The 17,418-nt window shown below is 47.2% G+C and overlaps 1 pseudogene across 1 annotated transcript in view; it reads left to right on the top strand.

The window, feature by feature from the left end:
* Nucleotides 1-17,418, top strand: part of LOC146816626 (cytochrome P450 2K1-like) — a 268,300-nt pseudogene that overhangs the window by 164,237 nt on the left and 86,645 nt on the right. The window contains exon 4 of the transcript XR_014962925.1: nt 10,025-10,184. The product of XR_014962925.1 is annotated as a cytochrome P450 2K1-like (transcript). The remainder of the gene's footprint in view (nt 1-10,024; nt 10,185-17,418) is intronic.

Here is a 17,418-nt window from a genome sequence, read left to right as displayed (position 1 = left end):
TCCACGCTTGGTACACTCCCATGACACAAAGTAGTGCAAATCAGCCCTATGCGCTGCTTCACATTACTTTTCCATTATTTCAAGTAAATTTGGGAAAAAAAGATGCAACACAGTGCAAAATCTCCCCCTAAGTCTCTGAGCAGGAACAGAGAAGATGTCTCTTCTGGAGAGAGTGGAACGGGCATCTAAATTTAATGACCATAGCAATGCACGCTTAAAACATACAAATCATCACAGTGTAGACTTGCTACAGTTAGCCTGAAGAGAACCAATTAGGATCAAGCTTTTCATGATAACTTGGGGCCTTATTTATGAGGCCTTGCGACTGTTTTGTGCTTCTGTTGCGTCACTTTTTGTGACACATCAGCGGCGTAAAACATGCCTCCTGGTGCGCCCTGTTTACAAAGTGACACATCTAAGCAGATGCATCACTTTGAAATTCCCTGCGCTACATTATACCTGTGTCAGGTATAATGTATGCAGGGTGGCCGTTCCCACGTAAGTAAGCCTCGTAGAAGTGACGCAGTGAAATCTATAAGATTTCACTGCGCCACTTCTAGGGTAAAAATGCATCAAAATCTTACGCCTGCCTCACAGAAGTCGTAAGACTGACGCAGGCCCTTTCACATGGGGCTTGCCCCATGTGAAAGGACACATTGCTGGAGTTGCATCACTTTTGTGACACACTCCAGCAATGTGTCACTTTTGCGCCTACAGAGACGTCAGAAATACTGATGTATCTGTAACTCCTTGCGACATGATGCGTCATTCAGTAAATATGACGGATACATTATGTCGCAAGGACGGCGCACTGAGAAGTGACACATAGCTGCTTTCACGCAGCTATGTGTCACTTCTCATAAATGAGGCCCTTGGTGTTTGCCTTCTTCCCACCATCGCACAATGGAGGTTTCTGCTGCAGGACCTTCTAGAGATATCACCTAGTTGGATAATACATCATTGTTAGCATGTTCTCAGCGCAGGTACAGTGATTCATCATGCAGCTCTTCATGGAACACATGCAGATAAGCATTCACAGAAACTAAATGAACAGTGCAGTTCTAATTAAGCGATACTAAAGGGGATAATGGACGGAGCGCTTGAGCAAATCAAACACTCACCCCCAGTCAACTGATCTGGGTTTAATCCATCTTCATTCTTTAGCTCACTCCACCACCCCAGTTCAGACATGGCCATATGCAAATCAGTCTGACCCTGTGCCTCATGGGAACAGTCCAGCCCGAACTGCCAGGCCATGTCTTCCCTGGACTGGAAACAAGCATCCTGGGACTGGTTTCGGGTTCATAACCCTCATCAGCTAGGCTATCTTGAATCCAATGAAAAGTGAGCAAGGGACCCACGTCTGGGCATACCCTGCCAACAGTTCTAATTAGCACATTCTGTTAAAGCTTGGGTCCTAATCCACCTAATGTACAGCAGCCAAAAGAGCATTACATGTTAGCATGATTTATTTAAACTGGGAACTACACTAACTATCGTCAACTGTAACGTGAAAATCACATTTTATATATATGCCTGTGTAGTGCAGATTAAAGTAAATGTTGAACAAAGCATACAACAGAGACAGGCCCTCACAACAATGCTAATATTTTCTGGTGGCTGTCAACTAACCTACTAGATTTTTGTTGGTTTGAGCACAGTGCTAAACCAATGCCAAGGGCTGGCACATAGGACTTCTGGGCCCTGAGTACCAATGGGTGCAATTCACAAATTGTATGTGGACAGTGGTCGACATTTCTCCTTTAGGCCCTAGCAGAAAGGGTGTGTGGACACTTCGCTCACACATTCTGGCCTCAAACCAATAGAGTTTATATGAATGAATGGGAACTTCTGCAGAATCTTACATCTTGGTTTTGAGTAGCACCATTCATACTTGTCTTAGCAGTTATTAAAGAGTCTGCCTAGAACAGTGCCACAAGTAAATATCCCTACCGACTTCTATTCGTAATTCCTACATGTTGTGTTGTGGAGAGGTGTGGCTCACTAGTTAGAGGCGGCAGACCCGTAAGCAGAGAATCGGCCAGGGACCAGGGTTCAATTCCCGACGCAGCAGGGTCGTGGACCAGGGTCAAAACGGACTCGATAATTCTCGCCTCGGTACCTACTCTAACCAGGAACACACTCGGCAACTCTGGGCATTAAGCTTGCCTCATCTCTACAACGGCCCCCCACAGATGCCGGGGATGCCTGGTTTCACCTTGGAGATACCAAGAAAGGGACCATCTCACAGGGATAGCCAGGACGGGTTCCCCAGCGGTCTACAGCGCCGGGACGCCCCGTTGCTGGGGCAGCTGTGCGCTTTACAAGTCTACAACATTTACATGTGTGTCTGATCCATCAGAGACTTATGTGTCTCAGAAAAGATATCTTCATCTCGTATAGAAACTTAGTACAGGAACTTAGTGAGAGCAGCAGAATATTGTGGGACACTCTCAAAGCCCTAAAGCTTAGAACTTTACCGGTTTGATAATCAAGAGTGGCAAATGGTACTGGAAAAAATGCATGTCAGACTACCACTCAGTCCTTCGTATCTCCCTTCAGTTCAAATAATTGAGGCAGGAAAGCCACTCAGAAAATTAGGTAATAGTAAGGAGAAAGCAGTAAAAAACGAGGCAAAAGCAGGAAAAGCACTCAGTGGAAGGGTTACAGAGCTCCCCAGGATCCGGGCAACGTAATGCAGATCCACCTCCCGATATCCCCGGACTCCAACCAAAGGTCACGGAGCCCAGAGGTGATCAGGCGAGGGAAAGGGTAAAGGGGAAGCGGCTGCTGGGACAAGAACCTGTAAGACAAAAGAAGAACATTCACACACAGGTCACCATGTACAATCTACTCTCATATAGGTCTCACTAATACGAATAATTACCATTAGTTTTCATGGATTCCTTCCCCAATATCTCTGAGATTCCTCTCTCAGGACAATAACCTTTATAAACCACGTACACAGGCACTCCCTGTGTTTCCAACGTAAATATCCATAGACAGGTCACAACCTATACTATGACCACCGGAACTTCAGTCTTCCCTCAGACTATGGTTCCAAACCATACTACCAATTCCTGTAATGTCTGAAAGACCACTTAGGAGGGCTTCCACGGTGATACACCACCGCCGGTGATCTGTAGTTGTAGCGCTCCTTCATACGTGAGGATCAACGCGCTATTAGTCCTAGCCCTAAAGATTAGTTTTAAGTGGGGTACCCTTGGTTTTCCCCACCAGGAGTAAACGCCTTGGTCGGAAACAAATCCACTTCCGCCCCACGGTCTACACAGTTTGGTGCAACCACACCGTAGTCTTTTGTGCTCAGCCGAGCACTGAATCTTTAGAAGAGACACCAATTGGGTGCCGAGTGGGAGCCTCCGCTCCTCTGGGTACTGAGCTTGTGTCTCTAAGGTCTGTATGCTCATCCGAGCTTCGGAACAAGGAAAACTGCACCGGTGCGGGTGCCTAGGGGGATCGAAGCTCCTCTGCAACGCGCATACCTTCGTGCTCGTCCGAGAAATCTCCAATGAGCGGGCGGGGAGCAACAGGGAACAGGGCGCTGTTCTTATCTGTTCAGCGCATTGGCAAGCTCCGCCGAACACATCCGGGAATACGCTCACCTCTGGTCCTCTTCGTCTCCTCTTCCGAAGTCCCTCTCCACCATAACAACACAGCGTAGACCTTCCGCAGCGTTCGCCGAACTTCCCTGGAAACTGGAATAACGCACGTCTCCGGCCGGGCTTGACGCCGTTATATGGACGCCTACTTCCGGTCCCCGGGGCTGATGGGAGTTGTAGTCTCTAAGCGCTGGGTAGGCGCTTCAGACCCCGATTCCTGACAGATGGTCCTCTCCCCAAGCGCCTCCTAGATCCCGGCTTCCCTGGATGCCTTTCATAGAACTTCTTCACTGCAGTTGGCGCGTGCACAGCCTCCGAGGGTTCCCATGAATCATCCTCCGCCGTGTACCCCTTCCAGGAGATCAAGAACCACAACTTGCCCCCGCTGTATTTCGCATCTAGGATGCTTCGTACCTCGTATTCTAACCCACTTTCTCCTCACACCGGTGGCGGGGCTTTCCTTCTGGCCTTGACCGCAGGTTTCAACAAACTACAGTGAAAAACCGGGTGAATTCTGAGAGAGCCAGGCAGCCGGAGGTGGTACGCCACTGTATTGACTTGCCGCACTACCACGTACGAACCGATGTATCTGGGATGGAAGACACTGCATAGCTTGAATCTAATGTTTCTGGTAGATAGCCAGACTCTATCTCCCACTGCATACGTAGGCCCATCGATTCTTTTCTGATCTTCCCATCTCTTATAGGTTTGTTTGGCCGCCCGTAGCACCTGTTGCGTCTTCCTGTGAAGCTTTTGTAGAGTTTGTACGTGTGCCTGGACGGATGGGTGATTGGTTATTTCCACTGGGATCTCCACCGGGAGTGTCTTGGCGTTGTACCCAAAATTTGCCATAAACGGCGATACCCCTATAGAGCTATGCAGTGTGTTGTTATAGGATAGTTCCGCCAACCAGAGCATGGAGACCCACGAGTCTTGGGCCTCGGACACGTAGCACCTCAGATATTGTTTTAATGTCTGGTTGAGGCACTCCGTCTGTCCGTCGGTCTGAGGGTGAAAGCTAGTAGATGTTGCAGACTCGACCTGTCTTCCAGAAACTTGCGATAAACTGAGGGCCCCTATCTGATACGATCATGGCTGGGAATCCATGGAATCTCACCACATGAGTCAACAACAGTTGGGCGGTCTGCCCTGCCGTAGGGAGGCTTCTGCAAGGGACGAAATGCCCCATCTTGGTCAAACTGTCCACTACGACCAGGATAGCCGAGCACCCGTGATCGACCGGCAGACCGGTAATGAAATCCAGGCTAATGTTCTGCCATGGTTGTTGGGGAGTGGGCAGAGGGAGCAGTTTCCCTTTCTTTCGGCTTCGTTCTCCTTTGGTTCTGGCGCACACTTCGCATTGGGTCACCCAAAGGCGGACGTCTTGAGTCAGGGCGTCCCACCAAAAATACCTGGTCACAGCCTCCAATGTTTTCCAGATCCCCGGATGACCTGCCAAAGGCGAGACATGACACCATTGAAACACCTTTCGCTGTAGCCTTGTCGTCGGAAGGAACAGCTTGTTTCTGTGAAAGGGAAGTCCTCTTTTGAGGGTTCGCCCCTTATCCTCCGCTGTCCACCTCTTCCATTTCTCCACGGAACGGCTGATCCGTACCTCTTCCATGAATTAATCTGCCCTTGATACACAGATGACCTTGGCTGGGTTAATGATAGCTACTGGTGCTGGTGATAGGTGTCCTTCCCCTATGGACTGTCGAGACAAGGCGTCTGCTTTCCGATTATTAGAGCCAGGCCTGAAGGTGAACTGGAAATTGTATTCCTCAAAAAAGAGTGTCCATCTCATTTGCCTTGGTGTTAGATGCCGAGCTGTCTTCATGTATTGAAGGTTCCTGTGGTCGGAGTATACTGTAACTGGATGTTGTGCACCCCACAAATAGTGTTGCCATTCTTGGAATGCCTTTTTTATTGCTAACAATTCTTTCTCGGCGATGGTATAGTTCATTTCTGCTTTGTCTAGTTTCCTGGAGAGGAACGCTACTGGGTGCAGCCGACCAGTGATCTTGTCTCTCTGTGATAAAACGGCCCCTATGGCTTCCTCTGAAGCGTCGGCTTCTACTATAAACGGGACATCCGTCTGAGGGTGCCTGAGTATAGGAGCAGATGTGAAAGCTGTCTTTAACTGCTCAAAAGCTGTAGTGGCTTTTGTCCACATGAAAGGCACTCCTTTACGAAGCAGACGAGTAATGGGCACAGCGATCTGGGAGAACTCCTGTATGAATCGGCGATAATAGTTCGCGAACCCCAGAAAACTCTGAACGTCCTGAACAGACACTGGAATGGGCCATTCCCGGATCGCCTTCACCTTTCTTTCTGACATGTTCAACCCCTCCGGACTCAGAATCACTCCCAAGAATTCCACGGTTGTCACCCCAAACTCGCACTTGCTGAGCTTACAATACAATTTTTTTGCCCTAAACGTTTCCAAGATTAACCCCACGTGCCTGGAGTGTTCTTCCACTGTTGCTGAATAAATCAGAATGTCATCAATGTAGGCGACTACAAGGACGTCCATATATTCTCTCATGACTTCATTCAAGAAAAACTGGAATGCCGCCGGGGCATTACAGAGCCCGAACGGCATCACCAGGTATTCATACAGCCCAAAACAGGCCTTGAACTCCGTTTTCCATTCGTCTCCCTGTCTGACTCTCACCAAATGATAGGCCCCCTCGTAGGTCTAACCTAGTGTACACCATTGCCTCTCGCACTTGATCCAACAGGACACTGATTAGTGGCAACGGATACCTGTTCCTAACGGTGTTTTTATTCAACATCCTGTAATCGCAACACGCCCTCAGCTCTCCGTTCGCCTTCGCTATGAAAAACAGCGGTGACGCTGCCGGGGAGCGGGACGGCCTAATAAACCCCAGTGCCAAGTAATGATCTAAGTACTCTCTCAAATGGCGTGTTTCCGGTTCTGATAATGCATAGACCCTACAAGTGGGGATGACCGCTCCCTCCACCAGCTCAATCCGACAATCATATGGCCTATGTGGGGGGAGGCGTTCCGCCTGTGTCTTGTTGAAGACATCGGCATAACAGGTGTACTCCACCGGTAACTCCACGTCCTTTTCTGCCGCGGTCGCGACACAAAAAGGATATGTCAAGGCGAGGGCCATCGCTTGCTGTTCCTGCAGACACCGTTCTGCACACCCTGGCGAAAGAAACTGAACCGTTCGTTCCTTCCAATCCACCGTTGGGTTGTGGCTACAGAACCACGGCACCCCTAGTATGACTTCATATTGTGGGGCCTCTATTATGTTCAACTCTATTTCTTCGATATGTTGATTAGCCCCGTCCCTTAAGGACATCTTAAGAGTTTCTGTGTGAAGAGTGATTCTACCCGATTTCAACGGCTCTCCATCCACTGCCAGTACCTCCTCGGGGGACTCCCGCGGGACTACTCCTATGGACAATGTTCTAACCAACCCCTGGTCAATAAAGTTGCCCGTGGCGCCCGAATCTAACATTGCTAGGACCTGATGCACCTGCTGGCCCACTTCCAATCCGGCTTGCAGCACAATGTGTGCTTCGGTGTCAGTAGACCTGTTCATAGCTAAGGAAGGTATTCTCCATTCGATGTCCCCCTAGTTCCCCGATGAGCCCCGCTCTTGGCTATCTATTTCTTTGCCCACTGTAGATACTGCTGCCTTTTTTCCTTTGTATGGAACAGTGGTGGATCTGGGTTTAGCTGGACATTCGCACACAAAATGACCGCGTTTCCCGCAATACATACAAAGACCCAGGGTGCGGCGACTTTCCCTTTCTGCCTTAGACAAGGGGGCTCTAACCGCCCCAACCTCCATAGGTTCACTATCGGTGGCCATGGGAGCCTGCTCTCTCCGGGGATGCCTGTACGTGGAACCTCCCCCTCTGTATCTATCTCCCCCTCTTTCTGCCATGCGCCCATCCAGTCGCAAAACCAGATTCATCATAGCTGCGCACGTGGTAGGCTGCGGGTCGATCTGTGCCACTACATCTTTTAGATCGTCACATAAACCCTGATAGAACAGCGACATTCTCTTTTCTTCGGGCCACGCTGCCTCTGCCACCAAACGGTTAAAAGAGGTGAGGTAGGTAACCAAGTCATTCTTCCCTTGCCTCAAGGATAGCAACTCTCTATCTGTACTGAACGTAGTGGTTCTTCTATCAAACACCGCTTCAAAAGCGGTTCTGAACGCGTCCCAGTCTGACAGAATGCTATCATTGTTTCTGACTAACGGGATCGCCCAAGACGCGGCATCCCCCACCAGATACGAAATTGCAAACGCCACCCGAGAGTGATTGGTAGGGAATGACGAAGGCTTGCAAGAAAAGTGCAACATGACCTGGGTAAGGAATATTTGGATCTTTTGTGGATCCCCCGCGTATCTTTCGGGGCTGGCTAGGGGAATAGGCGGGGGCACTGTCACCTGAATCTGTGGGCCACTCGCGGGGGACGCATCAAAAGGGTTACGTGTCATCCTATCCACCCTGTCCCTCAGCGCTGCCGTCTCTATTCGTGATGCCACTAGTTCCTGTTGGACTAAGGCCAGAGCCTGAACTACGTCCTCTAAGGTGGCCATGCCGTACACCCCCGGACTGTGAGGAGCACGTATCGTGGGTGCGTTATTCTGTAAGGGTTACAGAGCTCCCCAGGATCCGGGCGACGTAATGCAGGTCCACCTCCCGATATCCCCGGACTCCAACCAAAGGTAACGGAGCCCAGAGGTGATCAGGTGAGGGAAAGGGTAAAGGGGAAGGGGCTGCTGGGACAAGAACCTGTAAGACAAAAGAAGAACATTCACACACAGGTCACCATGTACAATCTACTCTCATATAGGTCTCACTAATACGAATAATTACCATTAGTTTTCATGGATTCCTTCCCCAATATCTCTGAGATTCCTCTCTCAGGACAATAACCTTTATAAACCACATACACAGGCACTCTGTGTTTCCAACATAAATATCCATAGACAGGTCACAACCTATACTATGACCACCGGAACTTCAGTCTTCCCTCAGACTATGGTTCCAAACCCTACTACCAATTCCTGTAATGTCTGAAAGACCACCTAGGAGGGCTTCCACGGTGATACACCGCCGCCGGTGATCTGTAGTTGTAGTGCTCCTTCATACGTGAGGATCAACGCGCTATTAGTCCTTGCCCTAAAGATTAGTTTTAAGTGCGGTACCCTTGGTTTTCCCCACCAGGAGTAAACGCCTTGGTCGGAAACAAATCCACTTCCGTCCCATGGTCTTTTGTGTTCAGCCGAGCACTGAATCTTTAGAAGAGACACCAATTGGGTGTCGAGTGGGAGCCTCCGCTCCTCTGGGTACTGAGCTGTGTCTCTAAGGTCTGTACGCTCATCCGAGCTTCGCAACAAGGAAAACTGCACCGGTGCGGGTGCCTAGGGGGATCGAAGCTCCTCTGCGCGCATACCTTCGTGCTCGTCTGAGCAATCTCCAATGAGTGGGCGGGGAGCGACAGGGAACAGGGCGCTGTTCCTATATGTTCAGCGCAGTGGCAAGCTCCGTCGAACACATCCAGGAATACGCTCACCTCTGGTCCTCTTCGTCTCTTCTTCCGAAGTCCCTCTCCACCATAAAAACACAGCGTAGACCTTCCGCTGCGTTCGCCGAACTTCCCTTGAAACTGGAATAACGCACGTCTCCGGCCGGGCTTGACACCGTTATATGGATGCCTACTTCCGGTCCCCGGGGCTGATGGGAGTTGTAGTCTCTAAGCACAGGGTAGGCGCTTCGGACCCCGATTCCTGACACTCAGAACATTGGGGGAAAGGAAGGAGAAAGCAGTAAAAAACTAGACAAAAGCAGGAGAAAGCAATCAGAAAAAAGGGAAGAGCAGATAAAGCAGTAAAAGCAGGAAAGCCACTCAGAAAAATGGGGGAAAGGAAGGAGAAAGAAGTAAAAAAAAAATAGGAAAAAGCAGGAGAAACCACTCAGAAAAACAGGGAGGATGTAGGGCAGCGCAGCAGCACAGGAGAGATAGGACTGAGGCCTTGGTAATATGAGGACAACAAGATGGTTTTTGAACCCCTTCAGTGCCCATGACGAGATAGTCTCATCATGGAGCGCGGTTGCGCTGTGCCCATGACGAGACTATCTCGTCATGAACCCCGCCCGCTAATTCAACGCCCGGCACAGGGCGGGGAAAGGGCGGGGCACACAAGGGGTTAAAGATATATTTAATGGTACAGATGATTTAATAACTGGTTGTATGGTCAGAAAATGTATGGCAGCAATGTTTCTATACAATATGGCAAACCATACTTTAAAGTATTGCCAGAGAATATATATAAATGTTATTATAAATATATGCATAGCATATTGCCATGTCATGAAATAAGGAACTTTATACTCTTTCCTGTATATTCCAGGGAAGCCTATTGATGTTGCTGTAATAACAAACGCCGCTGTTGCCAATATCATTACATCAATAGTGCTTGGGCATCGCTTTGACTATAACCATCCCATACTACTGAAGCTCACAAAACTGGTAACTGAAACTTAAGATTGGTCGGAACTCGTATGGTAACTGTGAGTACATCTTTATTTTCATTCACAGACATCAATCAGTTTTCACAATTTATATGTTTTTAATTTTGAACATTCCAAACATACTTGTCGCCTATGTGGTTTTTACAACAGTGCGTTACAAGTAAGTAGCTGTATCAGCCTGAGTTTCAGTGAACCACCCTGTATCTTAGACCGATATAATGTTTTAATGATACACCAATTTAAATATTCAGCAATATTAAAAACTCCGTTGTGGGAAGCTGGCTACTTGTTGCAGTACCCCACACATTTTGCATAATATTTGATGCACCTTTGACTGAAGTGTACTGGGTTCCTGCTAACCATGTCCCCAGTACCAGTGTTATGTCCCTAAAAAATTATGATTGTTTGCCCAAATGGCAAAACCTTTAGCACCCTCTGTAATTCCCCAGTAAATGGAACCCCCAGGTAGCTAGGGCCTGAGGTACTAAACAGGGTACCTAAGGGCAGCAGCACGAATTGTGCCACCCTAAGGGGCCCCTCTCAAAGCCCATGCAAGGCTGCCATTGCAGGCTGCATTTCTTGGTTCAGACAAAAGCGAAAACACAGCATCACACACATCCTTGTGTGCCATGTCTCCTACCACTGCATGTGATACTTGTATGTCAACCCTACAGCAGGCCTGACAGCCCTAAGCAGGGTGCTTAGTGCTACATGTGAGGGCATGTGAGGGCATACCTGCATGAGCAGATATGCCCCTGTGCCAGTCAGTTCCATTACTGCCAGTGCAAGTTACCAGGGAAGCCACGTAGTGGACATTAGTGAAAATGAGTTCCCCATCTACGTGATGGCTTTACTGAAAATAGGGATATTTGGTATCAAGCATCTCATATTAATAAACCCACACTAATGCCAGTGTTGGATTTACCAATACATTCACCTTGGAGGTGCGCTCTGAAAACTTAACAGCCTCTGGTGTCTTTGATGACTGTTTTCTGCCAGCCTGCCATCCAAGACGCTGTTCTGACCTCCTGGGGGTGATGCCTTTTGATATCAGGAGACCCAGAAGAAAAGCCTGCCTGGGAAGAATTGGTAACACCCCCTCGCACAAGATGACTCGTGATTACCCTTCCTTGGGCGGCAAGCCTCAAAGGGTTGCCACCTTTAAAATGCAAATAGTCCCTTTGTCCCGGACCTCCTTAGCACCTGGACAGATGGATAAATGAACTAATCAGGTAGGCGTGCCACCTCCAGGTGGGCTACTGTGAGGTGGACACAATTTCACAGAAGTAGCCATCTTTGTGATGGCATATTTCGGAATTCTGGGACAGGGTTATGCCCACTTCCAACCGGAGGTGGTCTTATAGGCTATTACTCTACACTCCCCTACCATCCCTAATGTCAGCATTTAGGGGAGCCCCTGGCACCAGAGACAGCGATCCTGACAACCTAAGGAGAGAGAGGACAACAAAAAGCCACAAAAGCAGAAGAGGAGAGAAGAAACAGCTGACCTACTCTCAACCCTCACACCTGCCTGCCCCCTCGTCGAAAATTGATCCAAAGTTGACTGGGAGGACTGTGTGCTTTTGATAAAGATCAATGCAAAAAGAACAATTGATGGACAGAATGCAGACCAATGTCATACTCCAGTACAGAGATCTGGGCCTAAATGTATTGTTTCTTTGCTCACCATGCCATTCCAGTTTGAACCCAGCCAAATGCAAATCAGTCTAGACCCTGCGCCCAATGGGAACAGTCCAATCCGAACTGCCAGGCCAGGTCCTCCCTGGACTGGAAACAAGCATCATTGGACCGGTTTCGGGGAATCACCCCTCATCAGCCAGGATAGCTTGAATCCAGTGGTCGAGTGAGCACAGGGCCCACGTCTGGGCATACAATTCCCACTTAGGGCGACATGCAAAATCAATCAATCAATCGAACATTTGTAGAGCGCACTACATACCCGTGAGGGTTTCAAGGCGCTGGGGAGGGGAGGGGGTTGCGACTGATCGAACAGCCAGGTCTTGAGTAGCCTCCTGAAGGTCAGCAGGTCTTGGGTCTGTCGTAGGCTCAGTGGGAGGGTGTTCCAGGTCTTGGCAGCGAGGTGGGAGAAGGATCTCCCGCCGGTGGTTGTTCTTCAGATGCGCGGGACGGTGGCAAGTGCAAGGCCTATCTCTCCCATAGGATAACATTGGAATTGCCTTATTGCATTTCATAAGTGCAATTTCGAAATGGAAAAAGATAACTGGTTCATGTTTGGTGTCTCTGGAATCTTAATTTAAAATACTAACTTATGGTGAAGTTGGATTTTAAATTACAACTCTGAAAATGCAGATTTTAAAAAGTTGCCATTTTCTTGATTTAGCCATTTAGTGCCTGCAGCCTGTCGCTGGTCACATGATGGGGTTAGTTGGCAGTTGGGCTTTCTGTATTCCTCTTAGAAAGCCACATACAATCGGAGCTTTGAGGTGGCAGGATAGGAGAGAGGAGCTGGGCCCAACCTCACTTACACCTGAATAAGCTGTGTCCTGCCTCCACACAAAGGGCTGCATTGCCCTTGTAGTTAGTCTGGAGCCAGGGACAGGAAGGTAGGCAATTTTTGCACTTCAAAGGCATGCCTCTAGAAGTTTCTCCCCACTTCAAAGGCACAACGGTGTACAAAAGAAGGACTTCAGACACCACCACTTCTGGACCTGTGGACACTGCCAGGAAGAAGGACTCCTGTGCTGCTACAAGGACTGCCACTCTGCTGGATTTCTTCTCTTGTGCTGACCTGCTGCCCTCTTTCACCTGGGGAAGAAGAGCTGGACCTGCAGCTCATCTTGAACGCAGGACTTCAGAGTGACTCCAAGTCTGCTGACCTTCTGATCTGAACCTCGGGGACATTTTAAGCTCCTGGATCCATCTTCAATGAGCTGCTGAACCCCAAAAGATGCCTCTCAGGTCCTGGACCCTTGGTTTGGCCCTGAAGCTCTTGAAATCAAGCGTTTGGGCTCTTTGCTAGTGTAAATGGGCCTGTTTGCACTGGACCTACAGTGCTTGCTCAGAAATCAACCCATCTCTTTGCACAGAAGCAAAGGCGTGGAGGGCTGCCAAAGCAAAGCTTCAGCCCACCCACCCACAATGCTCGGCCTGCTCTCTGTGCCACACTGACCACCACCAGAGACGTTTCCTTGCTCCTCGCGACCCTGTACAGCGCCAAGAAGACTGTTGGCACAAAAACGTGAGAAAGTAAGTCTTCAGCTGAACTAATCTGGAACTGTATCTGACCCGCGCTCCATCGCAATTGGCCTGAACTTTTGACTTTGTTCCGGTCCATTGCAATCAGATGGATGTGATTGGTGCTTTTGCTATTAGGTGCTACAGTGCAGTTTATTTATTTTTAATTCACAACTCCAGTTCTACTGATTGGATGTTTGTCATTTTAGTCTTGTTTTGTTTATTAGGTATTGCTCTAATTTTCTAACTTGTAGTGGGATCTTTTTATTTGGTGTTTTCACTGTTATACTGTTTGAAGTGTTGCACAAATACTTTACACACTGCCTCTAAGTTAAGCCTTGCTGCTCTTTGCTAAGCTACCAGGGGATTGAGCATAGGTTAATTTGGTGTTTGCTTGTGCCTTACTTTGACAAGGATTGTGATTGCTGCTTTACCCAGTATTATACCCAGGTCAAACAGTAATCCAATTTCTAACAATGACCCCCACCACTTGGCTAACACACATAACAATAATGTCACTGCTGGAAATGTCCAGTGTGAGCTATGTGCATAGTGGTTATTTTCACTTGCGCACTCAGTGAACCCAAAATTGTTAGATGAATCTTGGTGATGTCAGAACATACATTGAAAAGTGATCCATTTTAACAGATGAGTCATCATGCAGGCAATGTGGCTGGCATGCTTTAATGTGACACTATAAAGTAACCCTAGCTGCAAGCCTAATGTGAACGACACAAAGCTGGCTGTGCCTGTTTCTTCCAGATGGCTCACTAAAAACTAGGGTGCATATTTTTCAATAATTTTATCAAACCCCGCAAGAACACCTTGAGTGGCCCTGCGGTCTTGATAAATCTAGAGTAACGCAAGCCAGTGAAAACCACTGCCTTGTGTTACTCTTTGGCAGAAAGGCGTGCCATGGGTGGAACATGGATGTTCCCATGCATCCACCTAATGTTCCGGACACATTTACAGATTTACCAACACTGGAAGACCTGGAAATGCATCAGAATTGTTTGCCTGCCCACCAGAGGGCAACTAGGAGAAATGTCTTGATTTCCTTTTGTTGTATCCTCTTTTTAAGTGTGCTGGATTCTGTAGCACACATAGACAGAGAACAATGTCTCTAAGGATTGTTTTTGTACAGGAAGCTGCCCCTCAATTGTGCAACAATGCAGGCACCCGTGCAACATGACGCAAGGGTGCCTGCGTTGGCACTAGGCAGCCAAAAGGTCACCAGTGCTAGGACAGGAATGTGGCATATAATGAAAAATATGGCTCATTCCTGTCCTTTCCCTTTCATGCAGCACAGCGCAGCACAGCAATTCAATTTATTCAATTCAATTTACAACAAGGTGGCTTACTGCTTTGAGTTGCGTCAATTTTAAAAAAATATGGGCTTTGATGTGAATATGTGACGTCCCAAGGCGATCAAAATGATCGCGGTACATTACATCGCAGTTTTTACAACGCAAGCCCTTACAACGACTTGTGCTGGACTTAGGAATAGTATGATTTACTATTCCAACACCAGTCTACGTACAGTAGGGAAGGTGTTGGAATAGTAAATCATACTATTCCTTAGGTTAGAGTGCCATCCAGCGCAAGTCGTTGTAACGACTTGTGCTGTAATACTCGCGATGTAAATGCATTGCGATGCAATGCCTGCGTGATAATGGATGTTTCCCCTTTGATGTTCTGGAAGACAGGTTGCAAAGTATGCACCAACATTTTGTGACCAGTCTTTAATTTTGTAATGTGGCCTATGTACTAATACATCATATCAGAAAAACATCAGTCACAGGGGTTGTGGCAGAGTGACTTTTCTAAGGAATATTAATTAGGCAAGTCCGAATTCAAAACTTTCTATGATTGGATCCAAACACAGAGTTGGTGGCCGGCAGGGAACAGCAGACTACCACTCCTGAGTTTGCATTCGTACATGAGAAGCTTTATTTTAATTAAAACAGCTCATATTCCTTAAAGAAAGCTGTGCTGCTTTAAAAAACACACACAAACCACTGCCTGTACTGGCCAATGTTACCTGACACTATTACTGAAAGGGAAACTGTCCAGCAGTACAGCTCCCTCTTTCAGTAGTCAATAACTACTCAATAGTTTGCACCCAGGCTTGTGGTCCCAAACTATAGATGCATGCCACAAAGAACAATAATTATGTTGGAGCTGCCCTTCCTGGTTCCGATTCGAGATAGGTTGGTTGACACGTTTTACAAGTTGGAAATGCTTTTCTGTCTCACAATATGGGTTTATTGCACACCGAAAAGCACTTTCTGTGGCCTCTAAGCCTCTGATTTCATGCATCTGTTCCAGAGAAATAGGCAAGAAGGTCAAATACCAAAGAGAGACGGCAGCCATGATATGCTCCTTAATCTTCATTACTTTGATGTCCAAAAGTTTAGCTAGCTTTTTGCAGATCTGTAGGGATGACTGCAGTTGTCCATTTGTCTTTTAGGACCAGTCTGTGTCTTATAAAAGTGATGATTTCTGCTAAACTGTCTAACGGATTTTAGAATGTCCGAACTAGGAAAAACAGAAAATAAGCCTCATTTTAATTACTGGCGTTCCGAGATTAGTCAAGATGAAGGTTTAAGACAGACAACATTCTTTGTTCAATGGCGAGAATCACTCTCACCTAGGGGCAGATTTAGAAGAAAGTGACGCATCTGTAGAGGTGCGTCACTTTCCCTGCACCACCCTGAGAAATCCATGCGCCACCATGCATGTGTCGTATTCACAATACGGCGCACCATGGTGCAAGGATTGACAGATGCGTCAGAAATTCTGACGCGTCTGTTGGGGCAAAAGTCACTCATTTCTGGAGTTGTGTTGCAAGCAACTCCAACAATGCATTTTGAGGACTATTCACACTACACTACGTCACTCCTTACGCCTTCTTTTTGCAAGGCTTTCCTGCGTGGGAACGCCCACCCTGCATATATTATACCTGATGCAGGTATAATGTGACGCAGGGCTTTACAACATGACTTATTTCCCTAGAGTGATGCAATGGCTGCGCAAAAGTGTCGCAAGGGGCTTGTAAATCTGCCCCCATTGCCTCGACAATGAAAGAAGAAACAACACTAACATCTGCGAAAACAAGCCTGCAACAATGGAGCAAACACGTTCAAATCCGTCATGGCCCAGTCACAAGTTTGGCCCTGGCATGAGTCACTAGGTAGGAAAAAAAACAAGCATTGGTAAAGTCAAAAGGTATGACGCTTGCACTTGTGTGCTTACAAAAGGAATAACAAATGCATGCTGTAGTGGAAGAAAAAAAAATATTCATTTGTTTATACAATGTTATGTTAATTGTATTTATATAGCGCATTAATGCCCTGAGGTGTCTAAGCGATGTTTGTTTCACCGAATGTAAATTATACTGCCAGAAGAGTTATCCTGATTTAAACAACCAGGTCTTTACAGCCTTCATGAAAGATAGAAGACTTGGTTCATTCTTTATCCTCAGAGGGAGTGTATTCCATATCTTAGTTGCTTCCATCACAATACTCCTCCCGCCCCATCGCGTTTCATGCATGAATAAGATTATGAATTAAAAGTGTGATGATAGATGTGAGAATGTTGATTATTAGTGAGCTGTCTGGGATGTGAGTCCTCACCCAGTAATAATGTTATAAATTCCTTACCAGGTCCAGTTAGGTCGCAATAATTTAAACATGAGCTCAACACTTGGTATCTGTAGCAAAAAAGGCTTAACTTAGGAGAAATGTGTAAACCATTTATCAGTATCAAAACAGTTAAAAAAAAAAGGAAGCATTAGACAAAAAAGTCCCACTTCAATTTATAAAAATAGATTGAGATTTGATGAATAAATAGATGCCAAAACAACAAGAATCAGGTTTAGAGATCCAGAGACATTAGTTTTAGAAGTTTTAATTTGAAATAGTACTAATCACAGTAATAAGGTCATGCTAAACCAGACCCAAGTAAAACTTTAAGGCAGACCATGAGCTACTACTGGTTGGGTACAGGGACCAGGTTTGTTCTAGTTGAAGTTTACATTCTGACTTAAAAGATTTTC

This window comes from Triturus cristatus, chromosome 6, assembly GCF_964204655.1.
Source record: "Triturus cristatus chromosome 6, aTriCri1.1, whole genome shotgun sequence".
NCBI classification, from domain to species: Eukaryota; Metazoa; Chordata; class Amphibia; order Caudata; family Salamandridae; genus Triturus; species Triturus cristatus.
The sequence above is the reverse complement of the archived record's forward strand: the minus strand, read 5'-3'. Positions and strand labels throughout refer to the sequence as shown.